We start from the raw sequence: 12,646 nt of genomic DNA, 5'->3' as shown, positions 1-12,646 counted from the left end.
AAATATTAAGCCTGTCATCTGTGGTACTGAATGGAACTGAATAGAAGGTAATAACATGGACAAATGAGTGAAGTAGGAAAATACTTGGGAGAACTTTAATGCACAGAACGGTGTCATGATGAATTTTGAAAGAAAGAATGTAAACCAAATGGTAAAATATTAAAGAGCAAGCAGAGCCAGAGAGAGACCTGGAGGTGTAATTACAGAATTATTTGAAGGCAACAGACAAATTTTTAAAAAAGCAATTTTACTTTATTCATTGATGGCACGTGCTTGATTCTGGCTAGGTCCACAGTTACTGCCCATTCCCAATTGCCCCTGAGAGGATGATGGTGAACTGCCTTATGAACTGCTGCAGTCCATGTGGTTTAGGATCGTTTGGGGCAGAATTCCAGGAATTTTCCTTAGCCACAATAAAGGGATGATGATATAGTTCTAAGTCAGTATGGCGTGACTTGGAGGTACAACTTATAAGTGGTGGTGGTGTTGGAAATTGGGCTATCCTTTAAAAGTTTGAATTCTTTTAGTATTTCATATTTAGTATTTACTGTGTAAAGTATTACAGCAGTAATGAGTTTTCTACAAATATAAACAGATCTCAAGTACGTGAAAACAAAGGAAAAGAATCACTGAGCTTATAACTGACACCAAAAATGTATTGGGCACTACACTGTCCTATAGTTGGTTTTTTCAGAAAATTACAAGTTTTTCTTGTTCGACAGCATGTTAAGCTAACCCTCAGGTAAAGATGGGCATGGGGACAATGTTCATCCTCGCATCATGAGTAGCTGTCTGAGGGTGAAAAGGGTTTAGATAGTTGATTGGCAAAACACAGATTGCCAACCCCACAATAAGATATGTCAACAAGGATAGGTGGAGAGAGAGGGACAGAGAGAGAAGAGTAAGAGTGAGAGTGAGAGTGAAAGTGAGAGTGAGAGCGAGAGAGGCAATTATTAGATTAATTATATTTTGCTTCTCTATTTATTTCAACTGTATTTTATCTTACATTTTCTTGTTTGCTAGGACTACCAGATCTACCAGTATACCCTATGTTCAGGAAATTGCATGATAGACCCCAACATTTTTGAAAGTACTATTTTTGCATAATTTTCCTGACTGTTGAATCATGATGTCGTATGTACCTGATTAATGTTATTAGCCCACGGGTCATACAAATATGTTCATTAGCATTGAATACATGAGAAAGGGGTCACAAGATACATCAAGTATTATGTTGTAACTGTCACTGTTCATGTTTATCCTTTGAAATCAAGTACTTTTACAAATGAAATTAATTTTGCTATGAGTCACTTTACATTTAGAATTTCCCAGTAGAATAACCCGCTGATGCAGCTAGGCCCACAGTTACACATCATTATGGAAAAAGTCTTTTCACTAATATTTCAGACATTTGTTAACAGTAATAATGAATCAGCCTTGTATCTATTCTGACATCTTTTTGTTTACACCTTTACGTGTTAAGTTCTGTTACACATTCCTTCAATTGGGTAACCTTGAGCAATGGCTAATGTTGCATTGGGATTGTTCTTTTACTAGGCTAGGTTTAATCTCAAATCAAATGCTGCTTGGTCAGCTTTGTGTAATTCTCCCAAATCCTATTAGAACCAACTCATCTGTAAGCCTAATCAGTGTATAATTTTAAAAATAGATTGCGTGCAGTCAGTTGAAGCATAAGAAATAAGGGCAGGTAAGGCAATGGTGGAAATTTAATATCATAAATTCCCTCTGGTATCCATTCCCTACATTATTGGGTGCATATTATTGGCTGTCCCTGACAGAATCAGTAAGAGTGACTACTGTACAGCCCTTCTGGAGACGAAGTCCTACTTTCACATTGAGAATAACCTCCATTGTACTGTGTGGCACTATCACCGTGCTATACGGGACAGAGTTCAAATAGATCTAGCCATTCGAAACTATGAATCCATGAGGCGCTGTGGGCCATCAACAGTAGAATTGTACTCCAGCACAATCTGCAATCTCATGGCCTGGCATATTCTCTACTTAACCATTACCTCAAGCCAGGAGATCAACCCTGGTTCAGTGAAGAGTGAGGGCATACCAGGAGCAGCACCAGGCATATCTGAAAATAAGGTGTTAACCTGGTGAACAGGACTCTCCTCGCATACCAAACAGCATGAGCAGCAAGTGATAGACAGAGCTAAGCGATCCCGCAATCAGATCCAAGTTCTGCAGTCCTGCCACAACCAGTCATGAATGGTGGTGGACAATTATACAGCTTGCTGGAGGAGGCAGTTCCACAAATAGCCACATCCTCAATGATGGAAGAGCCCAGCGCATCAGTGCAAAAGGTAAGGATGAAGCATGCACATGAATCTTCAGCCAGAAGTACCGAGTGGATGATCCACCTTGCTTCCTCCAGTTAGTCCCCAGCATTGCAGATACCTGTCTTCAGCCAATTCGATTCAATCCATGTGATATTAAGAAACAGTTGGAGGCACGGGATACGAAAAAGGCTATGGGCCCTGATAACATTCCGTCAATAATGCTGAAGACTTGTGCTCCAGAACTTGCTGCCCTCCTATCTAAGCTGTTCCAATACAGCTACAACACTGGCAATGTGGAAATTTGCTAAGGCATGCCCTGTACATAAAAGCCGGATAAATCCAACCCATCAATAACTGCCCCATCATCTACTCTCAATCATCAGAAAAGTGACAGAAGGTGTCATTAACAGTGTTATCAATAGTGCTCAGTGACGCCCAGTTTGAGTTCCGCCAGGGCCACTCAGCTCCTGACCTCATTACAGTCTTGCTTTAAACATGGACAAAAGAGCTGAATTCCAGAGGCTGGGTGAGAGAGATAGCCCTTAATACATCAAGGACCCCTAGCAAAACTGCAATAAATGGTACCTGGTTGGAGTCATGCCTGGCACATAGGATGATGTAGTGATTGTTGGAGGTCAGTCATCTCAGTTGCAAGACATTTCTGCAGGAATTCCTCAGGGTAGTGTCCTAGGCCAAACCATCTTCAGCTGCTTCATTAATGACTTTCCCTCCATTGTGATGATGCTGCTTCTTTCACAAGGTTGTGGTGTCCTTGGTTTTTTTTTTCAAAACTGTTTTTAGACACAAGTTCCGAAATGTCTGGCTTGATCTACTTTAAAAAGTTTTAAAAAAAACTTGTTCAATGAAAGGGGAGTGGCTAGTTCTCCCAGCTCAGCTTTTCTGTAGTTTAGGTTGGGTTGGTTTGGATTTTAGCAGTCTGGCTGTTCAGGGAAAGCAGTCAGTCAGTTTTGAGGCTGCTGGTCCAAGAAACAGCTACATGCAAAAAGGTGTTCCATTCTGAATCCCTCTGCCATCTCTCTCTCTCCTGTAAGACCGTGTATTTGATGTTGCCTTTTTTGCCAAGAGGTGTTTATGGGAACAGTTGCAGGAATTTGGAACAGCATCATTAAGTTGGGATAATCTGTTGGGTTTTCAGATCGGTTGTTATTCTATGTTCTGTTCTCTTTCGTTAGTGTTTAATTCGGTAATCTTGCAAATAGGTTCTGTTTTGTCTAAAATGAAGTGGTTGTGCCATCTGCATCACTCCTGCAATATTCACTTTCTCCTGCTTGAAACAACTAGCAAAGTTAGGGTCTAGGCTACTTTCTTGAAATGTTTTGAAGGGGTTTGGCCTGGTCCATAACACGATCATAACATCAGAAGTGGGGATGTTCATCACTATGTTCAGCAACTGCAAGAAGTGCAAAACTTTCGCCCACACCTCCCCCCTCACCTCCCTCCAAGGCCCCAAAGGATCCTTCCATATCCGTCGCAAATTCACCTGCACCTCCACAGAGCGCCTCATCTTCCGCCTAGGAACACTCCAACCACATGGGATGAATGTAGATTTCTCCAGCTTCCTCATTTCCCCTCCCCCCCACCTTATCTCAGTCCCAACTCCCGGATTCAGTACCGCTCTCTTGACCTGCAATCTTCTTCCCGACCTCTCCACCCCCACCCCCTCTCCGGCCTATCACCCTCAATCTCACCTCCTTCCACCTATCGTATTCCCAGCGCGCCTCCCCGAAATTCCCTCCCCCCTACCCTTTACCTCAGCCCGCTTGGCATACTAGCCTCATTCCTGAAGAAGGGCTTATGCCCGAAACATCAATTCTCCTGCTCCTCAGATGCTGCCTGGCCTGCTGTATTTTTCCAGCATCACATTTCTCCAGCATCTGCAGTCCTCGCTTTTCTCCATGTTCAGCACTATTCACAACTCCTCAGATCAACGTGCAGTCCATGTACAAATGCACAAGATCTGGACAATATCCAGGCTTGGGCTGACAAGTGGCAAGTAACATTCATGCCACACAAATGCCAGGCTATGACCATCACCAATGAGAGACTATTTAACCACCACCACTTGACATTCAATGGTGTTACCATCACTGAATCTCTCATCATCATGGGAGTTACCATTAACCAAAACCTCAACTGGACTTGCCACATAAACATAGTGGATATAACAGCAGGTCAGAGGCTAGGAATACTGTGGTGAGTAACTCACCTCTTGACTCCCCAAAGCCTGTCACCATTTACAAGGCACAAGTCAGGAATGCGATGTTACACTCCCCACTTACCTGGATGGGTGCAGTTCTAACAACATTCAAGAAGCTTGACACCATCCAGGACAAAGCAGCACACTTGATTGGTACTACATTCACAAGCACCCACTTCCTCCACCATCGACACTTATTAGCAGCATGTGTCCTATCCACAAGTTGCACTGCAGAAACTCACCAAAGAACCACAGACAGTTACCTTCTAAACCATGACCACATCCATCTCAAAGGACAAGGGCAACAGATACATGGTAATACCACCACCTTCAAATTCCCCTCCGAGACACTCACCATCCTGACTTGAAAATATATCACTGAACATTCATTGTTGCTGGATCAAAATCCTAGAAATCCCTCCCTAATGGCACTGTGAGTCAATCCACAGCAGGTGGACTGGAACTGTTCAAGAAGGCAGACGTTGGTACTGCAGATGCTGGAGATTAGAATGGTGCTGGAAAAGCACAGCAGGTCAGGCAGCATCTGAGGAGCAGGAAAATCGATGTTTCGGGCAAAAGCCCTTCATCAGGCAATTAGACAGTTCACCACCACCTTCTGAAGGGCAAATATAGACGGGCAATAAATGTTGGCCAGTTAGCAACACCCACATTCTGCAAAACATTTTTTTTTTATGTGAAGAGGTCTAAGACACCTTTAATGTAGTGTTGGTACAGAAGTAGTTGGAGGCATGTACATTACCTATGAGGATTATAAGACCCTTGACTTTGCTACAAATTAAAGTGGAACCTTATAACACAGGTGGAGACACCTGGACAGTGCTGTAGCTGAATAAACACTGAAAGGGAGACCAAAGTCAAAAGCAAAAGAAATATATGATTCTCATCTCTTGGTGTGTAGGCACCATGGATTCTGGTAAACCTAAATTATTTTCTCTGTGTCACTGCACTTAATGTCTTGCCCCACACCCAAACTCAGCACACAATAGGCATCTAATATCCCATCGCGGACTGCTTATACAATAATTAGTCTTGGAACTCCCAACATATCATGAGGAGTAAGCCCAGATATCCAGAGATTATGGAAATATATCAACCTCACATTATTTACAGGTGGCCTACTGTACAATGTAAATTGCAAGACCTATAGCAAGACCTATATCCATCCATAAGAAACAATGCTTCAGAAAAGAATGAGTTGGTCAATGGGAGCAACAATATTATAACTGATGAACACTCTATGCTTTCATTGGACACACTATTTACAATTTATATTAATGACTTTAGTGGAAAAATAGAATATATTACAGTCAACACTGAAAGAGGTGGGAGTTGCAATGAAGAAATAAGAAATTTACAATAGATAGGATGAGTTATGTGAATGGGCCAAAATTTGGTGGATGGAGTTTAACATGGATATGTGCAAATTTATCCATTTTAGAAGAGTAAAAAGACAACTTACCCATCTAAATGGGGGAAATTTCATAATGCTTCAGAGCAGAGGGATCTGGATGTCCTCATGGATACGTTGCAAAAAGCTGGTATGCAGGTAGTAAGGGCTCCAAATAAAATGTTGACATTTATTGTTGAAACTATGGGGTATAAAAGCAGAGCAGTATTGTTGCAATTATATAAGGCATTGGTGAGACCACATTTGGTGTACTGCATACAGTACAACATCGATGCTGCACTTTAACACTTCCAGAAGTAATCAGCTGCGATAGGGCAGAAAGAGCCAAGATACATGGCAACATTTGGCTCCTCACCCTCTCCGAGGAGAAGATCCTGAACCTGACTGTCTGGAGTGGCCAAATGACTGTGCCATATCCCTGGACTGATATGAAACGCTTTTCTGGAACCAACACTTCTCAGTGCAGTGCTGCTGCAATGATACTTTGCATTCAGGGATAGGTCCCCATCTAATGGATTGGACGAGGGCATATCTCAGGGATCCTCACTCGCTCTCTTCTCACTCACTCAATTTACATCTACTTTGATGCTCATATCATCCTTGCTTTGCCTTCCCTTCTTGCGTTATCTTTTTGTGTTTTGCCCCCTCAGCCAGAGTTAATAGGTTCACAGTACTTCTATTTTAACTTGTCTTTTAGCGCAGATCCAAGCCAGAGCAGCTTGTTCATACCAGACTTGAAATGCTGACTATTTTTCTCTCTCCACAGATGCTGCTGGACTGGCTGGACTTCTCCAGCATGCTCTATATGTTTGTTTGAACTTGTCAGCAGTGATCATTGAAGGGAGTGAATATGATGTGTATGGAACAATGCTTTGTCAAACTCATACCTGCACCACATGCCAACAGCAGACATGGAAAACACACTCTATGTGCTCCAGTCAAAGATAAGAAAAGCGTTTCATATCAGTCCAGGGATATAGCACAGTCGTTTGGCCACTCCAGACAGTCAGGTTCAGGATCTTCTCCTCGGAGAGGGTGAGGAGCCAAATGTTGCCATGTATCTTGGCTCTTTCTGCCCTATCACAGCTGATTACTTCTGGAATAAGGGATTCAGTAAGATGCAAGTGTCTGGGGCCGATTCAGGTGCGTGTTCCATGTCAATGAGTAGGAGATGCAGAGACCATGCAGAGTTAGTGAGGTGGGGGATTGAGTGTGTGAGTCAGGGAGAATGCTGCAAACAGGAGAGTGGTAAACCATGAACTTTGGTGGGAGACGGGTGCAGTATCAGGGATTGAGTGAATTTGATGTAGCAGAGAAAAATTGGTTTCAATTACCCTGGCAGAGCCAAGAAGATCATTAGCATTCTCGTGGCACTGCTGGGCATTACTCTGGACTGTTGAGATCACATTGACCTAGGTGTCAATAGCAGACCATGCTTGTAGGATCTAGGACAGAGTAATTAGCAACACTGCAATCATCCAGAGTCTATAGATCGTATGTGTCTATAGTGTTCAGTTCAGTTTTGGCACATAGATGACTGAGGTTAAAGAGTTTTAATACTCACACCAGAGGGCTGTTGATTGCTGTTGAATTAAAAGACAGTTAGGTAGCTTGCAAGTAGAATGGGGCTATTGTGCAGTCTTGCTTGACTTTTCATCTGGAATTTGAAGGGACTGTTTCAGAAATCGCATTCAAGTCCGTTGTAACTACATCACTACGAAGCAGTTGCATGATTGTGATGAGGTCTCTTGAATATCCAATTCTCTCACCATTTACTGAATCAAATGCTTTGGTCAGGTTGACACAATATTGTGGTTTCACTGTTTCTTTTGGATTTGTTTTGCAGCAAAGACCATATCCGACCTTCCACTGGAAGTTTTAAAGTCACACTGTGTCTCTGGGAGAATGTCTTCAGGTACTTGAATTAGATGGTTCCGGAGACTGTGTGAGGATTTTCCTTTCTATGGTCAACGGGGAAATAACTCAATAGTTTCTTGAAGATAGTTATGATTGTCAAAATCCGGTAGTCAAGGAGGAGAGGGATGACTTATTTTCATCCCAAGTCCATATGAACAGTCCATGCAGCATTGGTATGAGCAAAACCACATCAGCATTGAAGAGCTCAGCTGAGATACCATCAGGGCAACAGGTATTGTTGCTTTTAATCGACTTGATTGCTTCTTGCAGCTTCCCACTGATGGTGGTACACTTATGGATTCTGCCACAGGTTCTGGATGGAGAGGTGGGAAAGTATCAGCTGCCACTATGAACTCACGATTGTGGAATTGTTTGAAATATTCTGCATACCATTGAAAGATGGCATTGTCATCCTTAACAAAAGAGACACCTTGCTGCAAAGACAACTTTGCCCATTTGACTTTGGTTCAGGAGTTGATGCTTTGTATGTCGTGACAGTCAGCATGCTGTTGGATCTCTCAGGCATTATCATCCTTCCACTTACGCTTTATCTTTTGGAGTTGTCTTTGGGTGTCAACTTAAAAATTTGGAATGAGATGATACTACAGGAATTCAAATAAATGGATTTATTGATGGCAATGACATGCAGTTATAAGCTCATCTTGGGACAAAATATGACATCATGGTTGCAAACAGTCTGGTAAATTGCCAGGGAGAGGGACAGGGAGAGGTATTTGTGATAGGGACCAATGACACCGTCGTTAATTTTCGTAATATTTAATTGGAGGAAATCATTGCTCATTCAGTATAGGATGTCGGCTAAGCAGAACTAGGTAAAAACAAGGACTGCAGATGCTGGAAACCAGAGTCTAGATTAGAGTGGTGCTGGAAAAGCACAGCTGATCAGGCAGCATCCCAGGAAAATCGATGTTTCAGACAAAAGCCCTCCATCAGGAATAGAGGCAGGGTGCCTGCAGTGGAGAGATAAATGAGAGGGACGTGGGAGTGGGGATAGAGTAACATAGAGTACAATAGGTGAATGGGGTGGGGATGGAGGTGGTAGGTCAGAGAGGAGGTTGGAGTGGATAAGTGGAAAGGAAGGTAGGCAGGTAGGACAGGTCATGAGGGCGGAGTGAGCTGGAAGGCTGGAGTTGAGGTGAGGTGGGGGGAAGGGGAAATGGAGGAAACTGGTGAAATCCACATTGATGCCATGGGAGTGAAGTATTCCAACCCAGAAGATGAGGTGTTCTTCCTCCAAGCGTCGTGTGGTGAGGGAGCGGCAATGGAGGAGGCCCAGGGCCTGCATGTCCTCAGCTGAGTGGGAGGGGGTGTTGAAATGTTGGGCCACAGGGCAGTGGGGTTGATTGGTGCGGGTGTCCCAGAGATGTTCCCTAAAGCGCTCTGCTAGGAGGCGTCCAGTACATGAGTCTGCATCGGGAGCAATGGATACAATGAATGATATTGGTGGATTGCAGGTGTACATTAAATGATATTGGTGGATGTGCTTCCCCCATCCTCGTCTCTGACCTACCACCTCCATCCCCACTCCATTCACCTTTTGTACCTATGTTACTTTCTCCCCACCCCACCCCCCTCTCATTTCTCTCTCCACTGCAGGCATCCTGCCTCTATTCCTGATGAAGGGCTTTTGCCCGAAACATCAATTTTCCTGTTTCTCGGATGCTGCCTGACCGGTTGTGCTTTTCCAGCACCACTCTAATCTAGGCTAAGCAGAACTGACAACTTAGGGACAGTAGAGGACTCATAGAGTCATAGAGATGTACAGCACGGAAACAGACCCTTTGGTCCAACTCGTCCATGCCGACCAGATATTCCAACCTAATCTAGTCCCATCTGCAGGCACCGGGCCCAAATCCCTCCAAAGCCTTCCTATTCATATACCCATCCAAATGCCTTTTAAATGTTGCAATTGTACCAGCCACCACCACTTCCTTTGGCAGCTCATTCCATACACATACCACCCTCTGCGTGAAAACATTGCCCCTTAGGTGTCTTTTATATCTTTCCCCTCTCACCCTAAACCTATGCCCTCTAGTTCTGAACTCCCCCACCCCAGCGAAAAGACTTTATCTATTTATCTTAGCCCCCCATGATTTTATAAACATCAATAAGATGACCCCTCAGCCTCAAACGCTCCAGAGAAAACAGCTCTAGCCTATTCAACTTCTCCCTATAGCTCAAATCCTCCAACCCTGGCAACATCCTTGTAAATCTTTTCTGAACGCTTTCAAGCTTCACAGCATCCTTCCGATAGGAAGGACACCAGAATTGCATACAGTATCCCAATCAATGTCCTGTACAGCCGCACCATGACTTCCCAACTCTTGTATTCAATACTCTGACCAATAAAGGGAAGCATGTCAAACGCCTTTTTCGCTATCCTATCTACCTGCGGCTCTACTTTCAAGGAGCAATGAACCTGCACTCCAAGGTCTCTTTGTTCAGCAACACTCCATAGGACCTTACCTTAAGTCCTGCGAAGATTTGCTTTCCCAAAATGCAGCACCTCGCATTTATCTAAATTAAAATCCAGCTGTTAGCCTATCTGATCAAGATTCCATTGTAATCTGAGGTAACCTTCTTCGCTGTCCACTACACCTCCAATTTTGGTGTCATCTGCAAACTTACTAACTATACCTCTTATGCTCATATCCAAATCATTTAGATAAATGACGAAAAGTAGTGGACCCAGCACCGATCCTTGTGGCACTCCACTGGTCACAGGCCTCCAGTCTGAAAAACAAGCATCCATCACCACATTGTCTTCTACCTTTGTGCCAGTTCTTTATCTAAATGGCTAGTTCTCCCTGTATTCCGTGAGATCTAACCTTGCTAATCAGTCTCCCATGGGAAACCTTGTCGAATGCCTTACTGAGGTCCATATAGATCACGTCTACTACTCTGCCCTCATCAATCCTCTTTGTTACTTCTTCAAAAAACTCAATCAAGTTTGTGAGACATGATTTCCCACCCACAAAGCCATGTTGACTCTCCCTAATCAGTCCTTGCCTTCCAAATACATGTACATCCTGTCCCTCAGGATTCCCGCCAACAACTCAAGAGGTGGTGCTGAAGTAATGCAGGGAATGGTCAGTATTCATGCAAAAACTGTGTTTACATATTATTTCACTAGGGGGCATCATGGAGGTGTGAAATAAGAGAGGATCAAAGTGGATATTTATCTTTGGGAGACAATAGAGCTATTAGTACAAAAACAGAAAGGGTAGCTCTTTCAGGTGATTCTATGGTTGTGACTGGCTTGAGAGGAATTGAACTAGGTGAGTGTAGTCCCACTCAGTTGAAAAACGGTGGAGATTATACATATCCCTCAATTTAGTGGAGAATGTGAAGTAATGTGGTATATGTATTTCAGAACCATTGCAATGCCAGATATCTAGGCCAAATGTTCGAACAGCTGGCAGACAATACCAAACAACATTCCTGTGACTGTCTGCAGAGGGCACAATGCCACTTGTGCTTAACTAGCCCATGCTTGCAGATCATAGGATAGGATATTCCCAGTCCTGAATGACATGAGCTATAGCAAGTCAGTTTCAGGTACTTCCAGCTGCGGTGAGTAGGAGAATCAGCCTCACATCTGATGACGGGCGCAAGTAATTAATGAGGCACAGTTGAGATTATAGCATGAGAAAATCCATTGGGCTTTGTGGGGAAAAGCCCTCTAAGATATTCAACAAAAATGACGCTTAGCCAAAATACATGGTTTAGTCATTTTTGTCCAATATTAGACAGCACTTAGAAAAGAATCTAACTGCCTTAAGAATCATGCCAGAAACCAATTTTGGATCATCAGAAAGGTTTGTACTTTGATTTATTTGCACACGCTACAAGCTACATTTACACTCACGATTACCTGTCTGCATTGTGTAAGCAAGAGGAATATGATCGCACACTACATATTTTTCATTGAGTAAAAGTATATGGAGACAACTAATCCCTGTTGCATCCCTATGAAAATGCCTGATCAGTCAGTATTCACTGGCCTGGTTTGAATACAATTAGTTAATTAAGGCAGTTAACAGTTCCTGGTACTTCTCCATGACAACTATAACCTTCAATTTATTCAAGGTCACTGAGGGTGATCTCAGAAAGCTACAGGTGTCATTATTCTACCTAATTTGAACCAAACTGATATGCAATTGCAAACAGCGGACATTAACTGAGAACCAATGCAACATAGTCATAAAAGGAAACACTCAAATGATGTAGCTGAGAGAAATTGAGGTTAACACAAACATGCGGACACACACACACAAAGCGATTGTAATGCATTCAGGAAGCTCTCCAACATGCTCACAATTTTTCTGTTGCAAGATCATTTTCAGAGGTAAATTATGCATAGGTCACAAAACTACCCCACTGATTAAAATGACTCAACATAAACTTTTTGTTCATTCAATTCATATTTATTGTCTCTATGGGCAAACGTTGTGTTCAATGCAAAGCACAAACAGAACTATGGAACAGGTCAAGCATGAAAGACATTGGCTGGGAAACCAGACATAATAGGCTGGATTTTAAGTTCCTCCACTGGGCATGTTTCCAGTTGGAAGCACGTAAGGGACAAAAGATGGCCAACTTACCAAACCAATTGATTGGAATATCGTACTGCACATGTCCTAACATTTTTTTGAGGCCAAGAATGTGCCCTCCCCTCATTTCTTTCTGCCTGCCTCCAAAACCAGCTTCCAATTTCACATCCCTCTCCCCCCTGATTGTCCCTCGGAAGGG

The sequence above is a fragment of the Chiloscyllium plagiosum genome, chromosome 1 (genome assembly GCF_004010195.1).
Source record: "Chiloscyllium plagiosum isolate BGI_BamShark_2017 chromosome 1, ASM401019v2, whole genome shotgun sequence".
In the NCBI taxonomy this organism is placed as follows: Eukaryota; Metazoa; Chordata; class Chondrichthyes; order Orectolobiformes; family Hemiscylliidae; genus Chiloscyllium; species Chiloscyllium plagiosum.
The sequence above is the reverse complement of the archived record's forward strand: the minus strand, read 5'-3'. Positions refer to the sequence as shown.